At 42.8% G+C, this 18,945-nt stretch overlaps 1 pseudogene; it reads right to left on the reverse strand.

Annotated features, from left to right (window-relative positions):
• The window catches only part of LOC125299823, a 147,731-nt pseudogene that overhangs the window by 114,184 nt on the left and 14,602 nt on the right, over positions 1–18,945 (reverse strand).

The raw sequence follows: 18,945 nt of genomic DNA on the forward strand, positions 1-18,945 counted from the left end.
ATGCAGTAGAAGGTGTTCTTGCAAGAGTAACAACTTACCATTCACACAACTTTGCAGGTGTGAAGGCTCTGAGGAGATGTGCACCAATTTTAAAAAGACAGTGACAGTGGTAAGGATAAATACTTGAGTGACAATGTTTAGTTGAACTCTTCAATAATGAAACAAAATGCAGATTTTTTTAATGTTTTTCTATTTTTCCCATTTTTTCTCAAAATTTCTTGGCAAATGATGCAATACATCTTTTGTAAATAGTCTGTATCGCACTTGTCTACCTTATTATGTGTATATTTATCAAAAAAATTGACCACTTTAAGCCTTTATATTATTTTTCTGCATATATTGTCCACCATCTTGAATTTTGGCACTGAAAATGAAGCAAAAAATTGGAAACAGGTTGTTTTGTATTCAATGGGGTCCTAGCAAGTAAAAAATCACCAGTTGCAAAAATCTATATGAACCGTTCCTAAAATTGCACGATTCCCCATACTAAGATATCCTTTGTTTGAAAATAAATTGTTTCTATTCTTTCCTCTTAATTCCATGTGATGCAACTCTCGCTGATAACTTTATTAACTTATCCAGCAAACTATTACAAATTCAAGACTGTAACAAAACACTGCAACTCTCGCTTGCCCTCGAACTAGTCCATCTTCCTGTTTCTGCTTTGTCGCTGGAGTCTGAAAAAAAAATGAGTGGTCGCTACCTCGCGCTACCTGGCTAAAATCCCTGGCGCCAGCAAGATCTACGCCATTTTGATCGCCACGGTGTCAGCTACCCGGTCGGTCGTCCGAGTATGTAGAACGCCTTAGCGTGCTCTCCACCAGTCTTTCACATTGCTGTTGGGTGACTATATGCCACTCCTGGCGCAAAAATTCAAGCAGCTCAGCTTTGTTTGATGGCTTGTGACCTTCCATCTTCCTCTTGATCACATTCCAGAGGTTTTCAGTGGGGTTCAGGCCTGGAGATTGGGCTGGCCATGACAGGGTCTTGATCTGGAGGTACTTCATCCACACCTTGATTGGCTTAGCTGTGTGGCATTGAGCATTGTCCTGCTGTAGAAAGCAATCCTCAGAGTTGGGGAACATTGTCAGAGCAGAAGGAAGCAAGTTTTCTTCCAGGATAACCTTGTACATGGCTTAATTTATGCGTCCTTCGCAAAGACGAATCTGCCCGATTCCAGCCTTGCTGAAGCATCCCAAATCACCGATCCTCTACCAAATTTCACAGCGGGTGTAAGACACTGTTTGGCTTGTAGGCCTCTCCTGGTCTCCGTCTAACCATTAGATGACCAGGTGTTGGGCAAAGCTGCAAATTGAACTCATCAGAGAAGATGACCTTACTCCAGTCCTCTATGGTCCAATCCTTATGGTCTTTTGCCAATCTCAGCCTGGCTCTTCTATGCTTCTCATTGATGGAGCATCACACACACTTTGCTTCTCTAGCATTACACAACTTGAGCCTGTTTCATACCATTCTCATTGTGCACTTCACCCCAGCTGCCATTTGCCATTCTTTTTGTAGGTGACTTGATGTCATTCTACAGTTGCTGAGTGACATTCAAATAAGTTGACGATCACCCCGGCCAATGGAGAATCATTTTCACCCTCTGTCGCTTTGTTGTCCCCAATGTTTGACCTTGACCTTGACCTTTGACCTTGACCTTGTTCTTATGAACCGCCGTCTTAGAAATGTTAAGAATGGAAGCAACATGACGCCCACTGTAGCCCTCTGCTAGTAATGCCAGAATTGAACCCTTCTTTTCTTCACTCAAAAGGTCTCTTTTTAACTTGTTTGTCATGGTCAATAGTTATTTTTTTCATTCCAATTACTTTTGAGGAACTACTAGCACTGTTTTGCCATCCAGTTGGTTCTATTGCAAGAGGATAGTGATGAGGTGTGCTTGTGTTGGAATTCAACAGACACTGGAATGGAATGGCTGTCATACATGTAGAGATTCTGATTTCAGAAAAAGTTCTCTTAATTTTTTCCAGAGCTGTATATATAAAGCCAAAATTACATACTTCCATACTTCCGTGCTTCCTTTAGCTGCTATGGTTTCTTCTAAGTGTTGTGTTATTCACAGCTTCTTTCACGGTGAGGACTGGGTTGAAAAGTGAAACAATCCATGAGACCCCATGTACATGCCCCCAGAGTGTAGCACTGTAGCTGCCTGGCTGCATTAGCTGCTGGTTGTAGCAACTCGAGCTACTGTAGGTAAAACAGATTGTTTTCGGGGGTTTCCGTACCGACAGTACTGGTGACTCAAGAAACAGTGATCTATGTGTAAACTCGCCGGATTTGTCCTATAAAGGTGTTGTGGGTGGGCTTCTAATTTCATTTTAACATCAGCGTCAGCCCTGGCGAGGGGCCTAAGCTTTTCAGCAAGCCCTTTCCATCTAACAGATGGGCTGGCGCAAATACAAAACGAGACATTTCAGTCAAAGACTCACAGAGAGAGATCAATAGAGTGGATGTATACGACAGCAATGGTGTTATTAGCCCCGCGTCATATGTTGCTATCAGGCTCTTCAAAGGGTGTCTTTTCAAAAATAGCTAAAAGAGGCTTGTGCACAAAAGGGCCTGCTCAAAGGAGTGACATTATCATCATTCAATCTGACAGAGCGCATTTCAAACTAGAATCCCTATCCAGTTGAAATGGATGCTCTGTAGAATATAATAAAGTAACGAGGGAGTATGTGTGGATGTTTGTGTGTGCATGGTGATGTGGTGATGTGATATCTGTGTGGTGCGCTTTGTGTGTGTGTGTGTGTGTGTGTGTGTGTGTGTGTGTGTGTGTGTGTGACAGGATGTGAAAGAGAGGGACCCACTTGTCCTTGCTCCACTTTTCTCTTGCTCGAAGGAGAAGAAAAAATCCCAATTCCTTAGATGTGGGGGAGCCTTGTCACTTGCTCCCAGCTAGGTCACAATGTTACCCTGCTCAAGGGATTCCTGTGTATGTGCATGTGTGTGTGTGTGTGTGATTGTGTGATTGTGTAAGTGTGTCTGTCCTTGTCTTTACTTTTAAGTAAGTACATGAAAAAAAATGGTGCCACCTTCTATACCCATAGAAGGACATATGTAGGATATAGTATTAAATCCTTTATGTTAGTACTTTTGGACACAGGCAAGATCCCTCACAGGCTTCCTATAGCATCAGAGCTGTGTATAATTGCTGTATAAATATAGGTTTATATATTTATATCCTTTCCACCTTTTTGGCTTGTGTTCAGCTCCTAGTGTACCTCTTGTGCTTGAGTGCCAGTCTTCCACTCCTTCTCCTCCTGTGAAATGCTCCCTCTTCCACACCTTTTCCAAGACCAGCCAAGACAGATGGGACTCCTCCTTTTTCATGCTAGCTTCTCTTTAAGTTTCATTTCACCCTACCAACTGTCACCTGTGTGTGTGTGGGTGCCTCTTGGGTGCCTGTGTGTGTGTGTGTGTGTGTGTGTGTGTGTGTGTGGTGTGTGTGTGTGTGGAGGGGGTGGGGGGGGCAGAGACATATGTACGTACAGTATGTGACCTTTCCTTTTTTTCTCTTCGCTCCTCTCTTTACCTTTGGAGAACTATAATTGTACTGCTAGCACAGAGACTCTGCATATGCAATGAGATACACACGCACACTTACCCAATACAACACACATAGATACACACATATACACACACACACACACACACACACACACACACACACACACACATACACACACACACACACACACACACACACACATAATACAATACAAACACCCCTCTCAGTAGTCTGACAGCAGCCAGCCAGCCAGGTTTGTGGTCTCTGCTGCTGCCGCGAAAATATAAAACCTCGGCAGTCATAATGGAGCGGAATTATGTGTCTGGAGGCCAGAAGAGAAAGGAAGAGAATGACAAGAAAAAACAAGATAGTGGTAAGTGATAACTTACACTGGATAAAATAGCTCTACTTGTCTTGTACAAATGGTGTAATGTCGCAGCAGGAAGGCTAGCCTAGCAAAAAATGTTTATGTTAACTACCTGCCTGACGCCCATGCTGCTTGTAACAAACTAGAACAGTTAGCTTTTTTTTTTTTTTTTTTTTGACGGATCGAATATGGTTACATACTGTAATATGTTTATTAACGGGATAAGGAAGACGCAGATCTGCTCCAGAATCACTGTTTATTGTATTTAATGACATAACATTGCTATAGCTTTGTAATAGGTTTTGATGAAAGTGGCATAGTGTCTCTGCTATACTAACTATTCGACCGTGATAATCTATTTACCAAATGGGGGTTAGGAAAACCACACGATAAATTCCGTGCATCAAAGCAGACTGGAACATTCATGTCTAGTAGTATTCATGCACGCCAGCTGTTTACTGTCTTTAAAGCATCAGGTGCGTCTGTCTAATTCTCAGCAGAATGCTTAAATGCTATGTTAAGCTACAAGTAGGCCTAGGTCAATGTATAACATTAGCTTGGGATGTTTTTACAGTAAGCATTGGTAGTTATGAAAGCAGCTGCATCCCTTCTAAATATCAAAATATGGAAATGCTAACATATCTTTTCTTTCTCCCTCAAGGTGCTTTGCTTAAATTTTTCAGCCCTCAGGCACTTCCTGAAAGGTTAATCTTATGTGTGTGTGTGTGTGTGTGTGTGTGTGTGTGTGTGTGTGTGTGTGTTTGTATTTATGTCGGATTTTTAAATTGCTATACAACCTGCACTCTTTATAGTTTGAACAATGCATCCTTTTTCTGCATAAGATGGCAGTGTTTTATTTTCTCACTTTGTGAGAACTGAAAAATGTTAATGTGAGTGTGTGTGTGTGTGTGTTTAAGTATGTTGGATTTAGTTACTGTGCACTTTTTTACATTTATATTAGATTTTATGGTACGGTGGTGTTTTTGCAAATGTTCAAATGTTCAAAACTAATGCACAGTATATATATGCAACTGCAGTATTGCACTGTCAAAATTCTGTATTTATATAAACTGTGGGTGAACCTAAACTGTATGGCTATGCGGTGGTTCCTGTAGGCTTTGCGTGCGGTGGGGGGCTCCGTCCATTTTGCTTGGGGCCCCCAAATTCCTTGAAACGGCCCTGTACAATACAAAACAATACAATACAATACAAACACACACGCCCGCGCACACACACACAATAAAACACACACACACACACACACACACACACACACAAACACGGACACGCACACCAACTGCCCCACACACAATACAATACTAATACACACACACTCACACACACACACACACTCACTGAGTGCACGATGTCCCTAAGTTGGTGTGCCATAATAGAGTGCGGGTGACAGGATGGGCCATGATTGTGTGTGTTTATTACAGTCTCCTCTCTGCTGAATTAAGACACTTCATCAAAGCTGAGACATCAATCCCCACTGAGGGAACAGCTCACAGAGGAGAGAGAGAGAGAGAGAGATGGCTGCTGGTTTCATTAAAGACACAGAGACGGATGGACGTAGAGACAAGAGTGTGTGTGTGTGTGTGTGTGTGTGTGTGTGTGTGTGTGTGTGTGTGTGTGTGTGTGTGTGTGTGTGTGTGAGTGAGTCTGTGCGAGTGTGAGAGAGGGAGTTTCATTAAAGACAGAGAGACAGATAGAGGGACAGAGGGGAGCTAAGTAAGAGAGAGAGAATGAGAGAAAGAGTCTAGAGAAAAGGGGATCAGGGAGTGAGGAAGAAATCAAACAGATGGAGTGGTATATAGCATCATTTTGGGTGGCCCCCCAAAACATGTCCGTGGTATATAGCATCTGGCTCGCAGAGGAGTACGACATCGTCAAACTATAACATCTGTAATGTCCCCCATTCATTCTCTATGGCGGGCCTTAACAGTACACGTGTAATACTCTTTTGTCCACTGGTGGTTGTCTTGGCGCTGTTTCGCGTTTACCATCGAAAACAGAATGAAATGCAGGCCTACCTGCAAACAATGTAAGAGGCCTATGCTGACTGCATCAGTGCTCAAAGTATTCTAAAAGTTTATTAATTCATTGTTAATAACTAACTAACATCTATTCAAGTCATATTTCTGGGACTTCCTGGGATAACTATTTTTTATTCACTCGGTCAAATGTTCATCCAAATTCACAATTCACAAAGTTCTTATCAGGTGAGTAAGAGTTAGAATGGTGGTCATTCCAGATGTTTTTGCCAGCACTTCATAAAACTCTCATAGTTTGAGAACATTTTTAATTATTTGTAGGATATTGCTTGTTCACAACTTGAGCTGTGTATGCAAAGACACAGAGTTCAGAGTTCATTTTAAATAAGATATACTTTTGGGAATGCTAAAGTCTTTTTATTAGTATTCATTTCATTTCATTTCATTTGAGCTACATTTTACATGGCATGATGGCAATATAAACACAGCTAACAATGGTATTAAATTGCAGTAGCCTATGATTAAATGTAATGAAATATTCAACTAAGGTAGATTGTTGTTCACAGCACTAAGCTATTTATGGTTACTGGTATACTCCGAGTCTCTGGCCCTCTCTTAGTGCCAGGCATAGTGAGCTGGCCCTCAGAAGAAAAAGTTTGGGGACCACTGCTTTATATTATACCATTTCTGTATAATTAATGAAATGAATGAATTAATGAATGCTACATTGATAGCAGTAGCATTACCCCACAGAGGGGTAATATATTGCAATCACACTCCTCACTTGTAAAATTGATCACTGAATGTGCAGAGTGAAATATGTCTGTTTGCTTGATGAATGGGTGTGGAGCAAACTATAGACCCTTTCAACAAGGTAAACAAAAACAATGCTTGAACATTCTATTTGGGCCCCAATCTACTTCCTCTGCATTAAGATAACATATGGAACGTTAAAAAGGAAGTCTTGTGGGGCCAACTATGATGCTGATAATGGAACTCTCTTGAAAGGGTCTATACACTACTTGTACTTGCACTTTTCCCTCTGCTGCTGTCATTGGTGGTACGGTGGTGCAAATGAAGATATAAGGATTGGGATGATGGAGCTGGCCATACCTGCCCAAACTGGCCTTTGAACCGCCAGTGTTATCTGCACTGCAGCAGACAGAGATGTGCTGAGCTTGCAGGATGAGATGGGAAACCGATCTGTCTATATATTGGATTCACTCTACAAACTCTGAAGAGTCACCGCACAGCACCGTATTCACATATAGACTGCAATGTCTTATATAAAAGTATAAATATATTTACAGCTAATGCATGAGTAATGCATTACAATGCATTGCAAAGAAATTACCAGGCATTGCTATGGTCTGAAAGATTCGAAACCATACAGTACATACCAAACCATACATATCACTAGGCATACAGGGGAATATTGGAATGTACAGTGTATAACTCATCCAGTCATTGTAACAATTCTCCACATTGTAACAGTTCATGCATTGCTCCAAATAGCTCTCCATCAGTCCACAGACATGGTATCATCACTTTTCTACAATACACTTTACACATTTCTATTCCAAATGTCAAAACATTTGAGATGTGAGTACTGAGGTTGATCCTGGGAAGGTCCGTCACCCTCATGCTGCTTCATTATATCATGCTCATCATCATCACCACCAGAAGGTGAGTAGACTGATGTGTGCAGACTCATGTAGCATATACTCAGCTCATCCACAACCAGGCACATGGAGAAGCCAGTGAATGAGATAAGAGATCAAGAGAGGAGTAGAGAAGAGACCAAAAGAGAGGAGTCAGAGAAAATAAATAAAAATGTGTGTGTGTGTGTGCCAAGGTGCGTATCTTGTGGCGGTGGCACTGTGTGTGTATGTGTATGTGTGTGTGTGTGTGTGTGTGTGTGCAGGTGTGTGTGTGTGTGCATGTATGCGTGTGTGTGTGTGTGTGTGTGTGTGTGTATGTGTGTGTGTGTGTGTGTGTGTGTGTGTGTGTGTGTGTGTGTGTGTGTGTGTGTGTGTGTGTGTATGTGCGTGTGTGTGTGTGTGTGTGTGTATGTGTGTGTGTGTGTGTGTGTGTGTGTGTGTGTGTGTGTGTGTGTGTGTGTGTGTGTGTGTGTGTGTGTGGGGTGTGTGAAGGGGAAGAATATGGGAGCAATATGGGTCTGAGTGGCAGAGAAAGAGGGAGTACGAGACAATGGAGAGAGGGGTGAGGGAGACACAACTAGGGATTAACGAGGATTACATGTTTAATTAAGTTCATTTCCGTCCAATTAAAACTCACAGGTCATGAAAAAACACTGCTGTCCGTAATATACACAAACTGCTCGAAAGCGTCCTGAAAATCAAACACTCCCCACTGGAATGGAAGACATTTCCATGGTTTCACTGTTTAATATTTCAGCACAAAATTGCCACCACAATCAATTTTATACAGCTCTGTGAAGCATACTGAAAACTTTCTACTGAGGCAGTGGGAGTCAGAGCGGAGGACGTGGGAGACAAATCCACTAGTATCTCATTTCCTTCCTTTAATGCCATGTATTTCTGACAGACAAAGGCATAGATTGATCTGACAAAATGAAAGTGGATTATAATCAATACTGAAATAAATGTTCCTGAATAAATGTCATAAAGTGGGGATCCACCTTACTGTGGATTAGATCAAAGGCTAGCTATAAGAAACAGATTTATATCAGGCTATATTCTGTTTTATGATTGTTAATGTATATATATATGTATTTTAATTTATCTTTTTATATATATTTTTGTCCCTATTATTGTTTGCTATTTACTGTTTCCTGACTGTGTAAAGCACATTGAGTTGCGTTTGTGTATAAAATGTGCTATACAAATAAAACAGCCTTGCCTTGCCTTGCCTTGCCTGGCCTGGCCTGGCCTGGCCTGGCCTGGCCTGGCCTGGCCTGGCCTTGCCTTGCCTTGCCTTGCCTTGCCTTGCCTTGCCTATTTGGGCATACATGTGTGTGACAGAAGGACATAGTAATAGTAATGGAGACTCACCAAACAAATTACTGGAGTGTCCTTGCTTGGAGAGGGGCCGCAGCTCGTTGGAGCCCCAGGCGTAACTCTTGTAATTTTCCCAGGCAAACTGCATCATCTGTTATGGAGGAAATAAAGACACAAGGACAATGGCTGAAATCAACAAAGTCGTAAATATTAACAAAGCTGTCGTTTGCGTTATTGTTTTCTTTTTTTAAGCATCAGTGTCAGCAGAAGTTAAGGATAATCAGATTATGCTCTGTGTGTGTTTGTGTGTGTGTGTGTGTGTGAAGTCAATTACATGATTTGCTGGAGTGACTCTCTCAAACTGGGGCCCATGAAAAAAGCTCAGTGGACCGCTCCATCAGTCAAAGCCGTGCACTGCAATGATTGAGGGACTTTGTTTCCCTGATGCTTACTCAGAAGTGCACTCTTAGCATCACCTATACTCTTACAGCCAGCAGGGCCATTTACACAACAAGAATTCTGGCGATTTTTTCCCCGTAGATCTCTGTTTCCCGAGGCCATGACCCCCCCATGTTCATGCCCCCAGAGTGTAGCACTGCAGCAACTTGGTGACATTGAGAAATCGAGATCTATGTGAAAAATCACCGGATTCCCCTTTTAACATAGAATGAGGAATGAGTCAGAGGGAGGCGGATCCGGCTTGGGCAGAGGCGGGACTGGAGAGTCAGAGGGAGGCGGATCCGGCTCGGGCAGAGGCGGGACTGGAGAGTCAGAGGGAGGCGGATCCGGCTCGGGCAGAGGCGGGACTGGAGAGTGCACTTCTGCTAGCTCCGTGTGCATGCTCTCCATGACCCAGCCTCATGGTACTGACTAGCGACACAAGTAGAAGTGCCTTCCATTCAGTACTCATGCAAGAAGTGGGAGCAAAATGACATTGACGACTACCAGCCCGACTTTGTTAAGTAAGAGTTTGCTAGAGGTACTTTGGTTTGTCCTCCTTACGTTTCATTATTGCAATGTCTCCTTCATAGTCACAGAATGCAGACAGAGGTCTTTTATTGACTGCATACAGAAGAGGAGAAAAAGCTTCCCATGCAATCTAAAGAGATGCAAGGCTTAGTGACACCCAGAACACACAGAGTTTATAATACCGATTCAATATCAAACTAGATGTACCGCAGAACGGTACAAAATATGACCACCGCCCAGTTCAGCACGTTTTCCACAAAAATAAGTCACGCTGAAAGGCATATATGATTCTAACTGTATTACTGTATTGCATTATGCACACTCAATTCTCACTGGTATCTGCTAGACAACAAGTACCAAAACATGATTAGTTCATAGATTTCACATGTAATATACATTTTATACAACCCACCCCCATCTTGCCTGTTCATAATTCTGAGAAATTCTTGAATTGTGTGCATGTGTGCGTGTACATGTTTATGTTTATGTGTGTGTAGGTGTGTGGGTGGGTGTGTGTGCGTGCATGTGTGTGTTTGCCTGTTTATGTGCCTGTGTGTGTGCATGTGCCTGCATGCGTATGTATGTCTACTGTGTGAGTATGTGTCATACGTAGGATTACTGTGAATGTATGTGTGTGTGTGTATCTGTTTATGCACATGTGTGCATATGGAATGGGTTTACATGACCCCTGGAGGCAAACATACGCAAAAAATTGGTCATCCTAGGCCCTACGGTTCTCAAGATATTCACAGAAAACTGTGTCTGCCCTACCCTCCTTTCGGGGGGTCCAGTCCAGCGGGGGGGCTACAGATCATAACGAAAAGCGATGGTTACATGCTATCCATGTGGGGTTACATGCCCACCAAGTTTCGTGTACCCCGGTATTTCAGTGTCCCGGGAGTCCTTGTTGGTGTAAGGTCACTAAATGTACACATAAATTATTTCATTGTAAGGCCCCCCATGAACGAAAGTCCACGAAACTTGGCATGCATTCGGAGGGTGTCATAATGATCCTACACTTTCAATTTCGTGCAGTTTTGACCATGTCAGCCAGAGATATTGTGATGAAAACACCTAATGTTTTGCTTTTTAATTTTTAACTAGGTGGCGCTATACATGAAATAAGTGGTAATGGGATAGGTTGACATGCCCCCTTAAGACCAACATATAAAAAAAAGGTGGACCTCCTAGGCCCTACGGTTCTCGAGATATTCACAGAAAACGGTCTCCGGCCACCTACAGGCCAGTTGGTGTATAGTAACATAAATTAATTTATTGTGTGGCCCCCCATGAACGGAATTCCACGAAACTTGGCGTGCATTCAGAGGGTGTCATAATGATCCTACACTTCCAATTTCGTGCAGTTTTGACTATGTTAGGTCACAGATAAACCTGCGATTACAACACCTCACTTTTACTTTTTTGTGTTTAACTAGGTGGCGCTATACATGAAATGAGTGGTTATGGAATGGGTTGACATGGCCCTTTGAGATCAACATACAAAAAAAATGGTCCTCCTAAACCCTACGGTTCTCGAAATATTCACAGAAAACTGTGTCTGCCCTACCCTCCATTCGGGGGGTCCAGTCCAGCGGGGGGGCTACAGATCAAAACGAAAACAGGAGGTTCCATGCTATCCATGTGGGGTTACATTCCCACCAAGTTTCGTGTACCCCGGTCTTACAGTGTCCCAGGAATCCTTGACGGAAATTTGGACATGCGAAAAAGAAAAGAAAAAAAAAAAAAAAAAAATCTGACTAAACCTATATGGCCGCTTTTCGCTTCAAAGTGAAAAGTATTATCACTTTGATTACAGGATGTGAAATATCCCATTTTCTTTGTTTTCTAAAGAGCTTTGACTGAAGATTAATGGTCACCAGGTGAAGTGAGATAGCAAAGCTCAGTCGTGGGGAAGCCCTTACATAGAGATCACAAGATTAATCCTTTTCCTTCATCCTTTGTCAGGAAGGGATTCCAGATGTTCACACACACAGTGAATAAATAAACCACAACAACACATAAGCACAAAAAAGACCACTTAGCCTGTCAATCATCCAAATCATCTAACCACATACTTCTGACATTCAAAAATTATAGTGGCTACATTCGTTTGCCAAATTGCACTCTATGTCAGACCATATTGACTAAAAAGAACTGCTGGAGTGAATGGTGTGGGACTGAATAACGGAACACATGCTGTGACTAAATTGGCAGAGTCGTAGGAGGCAGCAGACAGCGTTGCATGTCCTCAGCAGGCTACTGATCGCTGGAGTCCTGTTGAGTCAAGTCTGTTTGCGGGCGGATTAGACGGGGGGGAGTCCGTGGTGAGACAGTCGCTGACCCCCATGTTGTCTGTTTACACAAGGCAGCTGAGAGACAGACGGGCTCCGCAGAAGTTTGAAAGCCAGACGTGCAGAGTATGCAGCGCAGACATACGGCACACCAGCAGGACTGAGCCACAACATGCGGATGAAGGTGGCAAGAAGCGCTTTCATTTCTACAAAGACATAGATCAAGGGCTAAGGATAATGTATGTTCATTTTTTTTAAATATATTTTTTAGGGCTTTTAATGCGACAGGATAGTGGAGAATGACAGGAAGTGGGTGGGAGAGAAGGTCAGGGTGGGATCTGGAAGGGACCATGGGGGTGGGAATCGAACCCTGGTCGTCAGCGTACGGTGCAGGTGCCTCAGCCAGTTGTGCCATGGCTGGAGCCATGTATGTTCCTTTTACCCAGACAAACACAAAACAGAACAAAGTTGTTAATGTGTGTTGCTGTTGCCCCCCCCACACACACACACACACACATCTACTTTCCATAGCTCTGTACCTGACCATTGTAAATCTCTGTAAGTTGCTTTGGCTAAATGTTATTGGAACTGGTTAAAAACATCTTAAGTCTGTAATGGTGCTGGTAATTAACGTTTTGGCGCAGACAGCGTCTTCATCAGAGTCAAACTTTGTTTTTCTGTCCTGTTTCTGTTCTATGCTAGTCACCAGCATTGTTAAAGGAGAATTCCAGTGTGATATTGACCTAAAGTGTGTTGAAACATGATACCAAGTGTGAACGTATGTCTCATAGCCCATCTCGGCTTGTCTCCTGCACTCCAAAATCTGGCGCTAGTTAGCCGATGCTACCAACAGCTTTTTCAATGGTGGTGCTTCGGCATCGGGCTAGCCATGCAAATAAATCACTGTTTTACACCATTTACGAGGCTCAATGTCTCTCCACGTTCACACTCGGTATCATGTTTCAACACACTTTAGGTCAATATCACACCGGAATTCTCCTTTAAAGCTCGGTTCAACTATTTGTGCGCTCCGGTCCTTCTGTGGGTTCAGTCTTTTGAAGTGGCCCAAGACTTGCTATTGATTCTGAAGTCCTGCTCCGTGTGCACCGACACACCGACGCACACCGACGCAACGCACATCACGCTAGAGCACGATAGATACCCACTTCATCGGTTGACATGAATCCAGCGTTATGTAAAACATTGTAAAACAGCAGGCAGATGGTCCATAGCACTACCACAACCACACAGCACCCTTACTTGTTCCATCAGCATTGTGAATGCTGTATAGGTGTGTTCAATACAGACATGAAAGATTATTATTACTTTGGGTGTTCTTTTTGACATCAAGTCCACGTTATTTCCTCTTGACATAAAGCGCAGTCCATGGGCTGCACTTGGTGAAAACAAAACCATGTGGTTATATTACTGTAGTTCATTGAACATGTATTGGACCATTCTGATGAGTTAGATAGAATGGCAAAGTCTGAAGTTGACAACAGCTGGATTGAGTGAGTGCCCCTACAAACTATCATCATTTTTTTAAATCCACTTCAGTTGTCCAATGCGTTTGTTTTCACCAAGTTGTCCCAAACCAGAGGTGACCACGATGTTGAGAATTGGGTTGTTTCTTTGTGTTTGGTTGTAGCCTAGATTAAGATCCGATTACATTTCATGGCCAATAAATGCAGAAAACCAGATTCTTACAAAGGTTCAAATACTTTTCCTGGCCACTTTATATAGTGATATATAGTATAGAGTCTTTATTGTCCTATAAGGATATTCTTTTTCACACATATCATTATATTCCATGCAGGACATCCACAGCCTCATACATATAACATATAACATAACACACCCCATGACATATAACATATAGCACACCCCATACCCCAGTATCCCTCCCTCCTCAACACCAAACAAGCAAAAAGGTGGACAGTACAGACAACATAAAACACAAAAGAATAGGGGGGATGGATGATTGTCACAGGAGTTTGTTAAGTGCAGTGATTGCTGAGGGTACAAAACTTTTCTTAAAGTGTGCTTTTTTCCAGTCCAGGGCTCTGTATCTGCGGCCAGATGGAAGTAGGGTGAAGAAACGGTTCAGGGGATGGTCAGGGCTGCTTACTATGGAGCGTGCAAGGCGTGTGGTGGCTGTGTCATTTGCATCAGTGAGGCTGGGGGTGGGAAGCTGTATGATCTTGGATGCTAAGTGTGAGATTTTTTTTTATTTTTTTTTGGGGGCTTTTTTATGCCTTTAATGCGACAGGACAGTGGAGAGTGACAGGAAGCGAGTGGGAGAGAGAGTCGGGGTGGGATCCGGAAAGGACCACGTGGCGGGAATCGAACCCGGGTCGCTGGCGTACGGTGCAGGTGCCCCAGCCAGTTGGGTTGGGGCCCTAAGTGTGAGATTTTAATGAGTTTGTTCTTGCTGGTGACATTTAGTATGATGAAGAAACAGGGGCAGCAGTAGAGTAGAAGGGGTTGGATGATGCTTTTGTAGAGTAGCAGAAGGAGATGATGGGCAACATACAGGGATCTTAGTTTGCGTATTGCATACAGTCTCTGTTGTGCACTGTTCTGTGTGATGGTGACATGTTCATTGAAGTTAAGCTTATTGTCAATGGTGAGACCAAGATATTTGAAAGTGCTGACCTGTGCAACTGGTTGGCCATGGATGGTGATGTAAGTGAGTCCAGGGGGTGATTTTGATGTATGAATGACCAGTTCTTTTGTCTTGTCAATGTTAAGTTGGAGGTAGTTATCAGAGCACCATATTGCAAAATCTGTGATGGACTGGTGGTAAGCTGTGATGGAACTGTTGTCTGATGGAACTGTTGTCTGGCAGTCATTTGTGTAAAGTGTGTACAGGAAGGGACTGAGTACGCAACCTTGGGGGGGTCCAGTGTTGGTGATGATGGTTGATGATGTTGTTGTCCCTATTTTCACTGTCTGTGGCCTGTTGCTGAGAAAATTGTTTATCCAGTGGATGAGGAGAGGGGTGACATTCAGGTGCTGTAGTTTCTTGATGAGTTGATGGCGCTGGATTGTATTGAATGCGGAGCTGAAGTCAACAAACAGAACTGAGGCAAAGTTATGGGGAGTCTGGAGGTGGTGAAGGAGGGAGTGGAGAAGGCATGCCACTGTGTCCTCTGTCCCCCTTTTCAGCCGGTATGCAAATTGGTATGGGTCCAGTTGTGTGCTGACAGTAGGTAAGATGAGTTGTAGTATGATTTTCTCCATGATATAGGAGAGGGAGCCAGCAGCTAGCCAAGTACGGGTAAGAGTAATCACTTATGGAGCCCAAATGAGACCAGTAAGATGAATCCTGGATAATGTGATTATATTTTTGATTCACATTATTATCATATTAAAACACAGCGGGAAAGTAAACACAGCAATTAATCAAGCAGAGTTTGAAATTGGCACTATAATTTCAAGACAAAATATGATTTTAGACATGTGATCACCCATGAAATACAGTTTTCATTAGGCCATATTTTAAGACATAATAAATAATATATAAGACTGAATGGAAACGCTCTCTTCACTAACTGATGTTTACTCATGTGCTCCTGAAAGGATGGTCTCCTCTGGCTCTCACAGCGTTTTCCCATATCACTAGAGTGACTAGGAGGACCTCAGGCAGGTAATATAGCTGAACAAAGAAAAAAAAAAGTGAGTGTGAAGGGGCTGGGGGGTTGCAGAGTTGATGTTTCAGCTTTCAGTTTCTGACTTATACTACTTTTTGTATTTTTAGTACTTTTGGTCCATCACACCTCAGTGTGCAGTTTTCTCTCCCTCTAGCTCTCCCTGTCTCTCATGAGGCCCCAACGCAGGCGGGCGTTTTGGGGTCCCTCAGAGAGTCATTAGAGACTCTACATGGCGTTCGCTCTCCCCTGGTTTCCAGCTCTTGAGTTCTACAATGTCTGGCCTGAATCCATCTCAGCCACCATTCATTTACAAGAAACCCACGCCCACTGCTTTGGAACACACCAAAGTATTTCCACATACCGATACACTTATTGTCATGCACACACACACACACAACACATAACTACTGCTCTTCATTATCTTCTTGCTTGACGCAGTTAACTTCATTCAGCTGAGCTTGTGATTGAAGTATGCCGTTCAGTTGTGAACGTTCGCAAATTGCGGTATGGGGCAGAGAAAGACGCTGATTACCCGATGACCTGCAGGTTTGATAAAATACCACGTAATGTGAAGAATCACAGCGTGCGGTTCCTGCGGGTTGGCCATGGCGCTGATAACGTTACGTTCCCAAATGTACGTACATCTGGCCCTCAGACTGTAATGAAAGCAGTGAGGAGAGAGAAGAAAGGGAGATGGAGATTTCACATTGTGGAAGTGGAGAAACGCTAACCTGCTGAGAGCACATTTACTGCATCCACACAGGCCACACACTCTCCCGGTGGGACCACTGCTCCTCTCTTAGCTTGGGAAACGGTGGCCTTGCTAACTTTTCGCTTTCTTAATAACTGATCAACTAGTCCTTTCCCAATCCCACTCCCTCTCTCCCTCCCCCTCAGTTCTTGTAACTCTTCACTGTCCAATCTGAATAAAGCCAAAAAAGCCTAAAAACAAAGCCTAAAAAAATCTATAATAATAAAAAAAATTATATGTACTGTATATACAGTATTATATATATATATATATATATATATATATATATATATATATATATATATATAGATATAGATATATATAAACAGGTGATGGTCAACATGTGTTTGCACATTCAGTAATGATCGGTTCATTCAAAGAGACAGGCAGATAGACAGGCAGGCACAGAGACAGAAAGATGGGGTTGGGGTAGAATCACAGAGAGCTCTCCACTCGTATGCTCATCTCACTTCTATTCTGTTGAAAAGTGTCCGTTGCTCCTCAGGGGGTTGAGACAGCCCTGTCGCTGGAGATAGCGTGTGAAGAGACACTAAGCTACACTGAAAGAGAACACACAGGGACTGCACTCCACTACCACTAGAAAGAGTACTTTTCTGCTTTCTGCTTTTTTTTCTGTAGGGAAAAACGAACAAAAGAAAGAAAGAAAGAAAGAAAGAAAAAAAGAAAGAAAGAAAGAAAGAAAGAAAGAAAGAAAGAAAAAAAAAAGATAGGAAGGAAAGAAGGAAGGAAGATAAAACATTTGAGAAAGAGAGAGAAAGAAAAATATAGAGTGATCTTTTCCCACACCAGGCCAGCCGTATCCAAGCGTATCAGTCACTTATCACCATGGACGCATCAGACAGAGTTCCAGTAACGCACATCCGCCAGGCTGACACACAAACAACTACATGTGGGCTTTGAACTCGATGTATAGTTACAGTGCAAAACTGACCGTTTAAATGAATGATGGACTGTTTGATACTGAGAGAAAGACGGAGAGAGACTAGATGAGTCCTGGGCTCTCCCCTACATGCATACGTCTGATATGCACCTGCCTCTCCTGTGTACTGTGTACTTTGATAACTATTTGATCACACAGAATTATGCTCCAAGTCCTTGGATTTGAGGCTCCTTACCCCTCTCCCCTACGGCATACGCATGTTTTCAGTCTCTGCTGTGATCAGTGCTTAATCATGTCGTTGATTTCATCTTCCATACTGTCCATGTTGCCAAATTTTGATGTTCAACAACACTGTGCAATGATCTGTTTATTCTCTTCTCAGTGAGGGAGAGATAGAGTGTGTGTGTGTGTGTGTGTGTGTGTGTGTGTGTGTGTGTGTGTGTGTGTGTGTGTGTGTGCGTGCGTGCGTGTGTGTACATGTATCTGTGTCTGTGATAATTTGCATCTTTGTTTGTGTGTGTTTGTGTGTGTGTGTGTTCGTGTGTGTGTGTGTGTGTGTGTTCGTGTGTGCGTGCGTGCGTGCGTGTGCGCGTGCCTACGCCTCAGTGTTGGGAATAAACAGAGTTCCCACAGAGAGGAGAGGCTGCTATAAAAGCCTCTGAAAACTGACTAATTTCCAGGGGGTCAGTTTCAGTTCTCGCGTACGCATTTGCTGCAGAATCTCAGTGCCACAGGGGTGCTCAGCACAGAATAATGAGCACAAATTAAGAAGTTTCAATTTCAGCAAATATCTCACTCCAATCCAAATGAACTCATAAACATTTCACTCAATCTCATTTCAAAGAGCTTAGAGGAGCTGCCAGTTTTTCCTGTGACAAAGACTCTAATAAGACACACTTAATGCAACTGAGCTTTTTATGACAACATAATCAAACTAATATGAGTAAAATCTTATGAAGGCTAATTTGGGTCATCTATCACAAAGGCAAGTGATTAAAGTGCATGTCTGTTATGTCATCCAGACTTAAATGCAGTATTTAAGAGAGCTCTTTAGATAGATTATTACCACTAAGTCTTCCTAAGGGTATCACAAACAGCAAGGCTGTCAAGTAAGCAACATGGCTCTGCTTCACTTTTGTATTACACTTTTTAACAGCTGGGAGGTCTGAGGGATGAGAAGGAAAAAATATTTTCTTGTTCTCTTTCTTTCCTGCTCTCTCATTCCACTAGTGGTTGTCTTCAGCTACTCTTTCCCTGTGTGTGTGTGTGTGTGGGGTCTAGTCCAACAGACAACCAGAGAGGGTGTCCCTACGCCTTCCTTCCCCGCTGTCTTTCACTAACCCTAATCTCATCTTGCTTTGCTCTCTCTCTCTTTCTTTCTCTCCCTCTCTTTTACTGTCTCTCTCGCTCTTGCTCTCTCTCTCTCTCTCTCTCTCTCTCTTATTTTTATCTATTTTTGTTGTCTCATTCAGCTGTCTTTTTTGAATGCTGACTGATGAAGAGAGGAGT

The sequence above is a fragment of the Alosa alosa genome, chromosome 8, assembly GCF_017589495.1.
Source record: "Alosa alosa isolate M-15738 ecotype Scorff River chromosome 8, AALO_Geno_1.1, whole genome shotgun sequence".
Lineage (NCBI taxonomy): Eukaryota > Metazoa > Chordata > Actinopteri > Clupeiformes > Clupeidae > Alosa > Alosa alosa.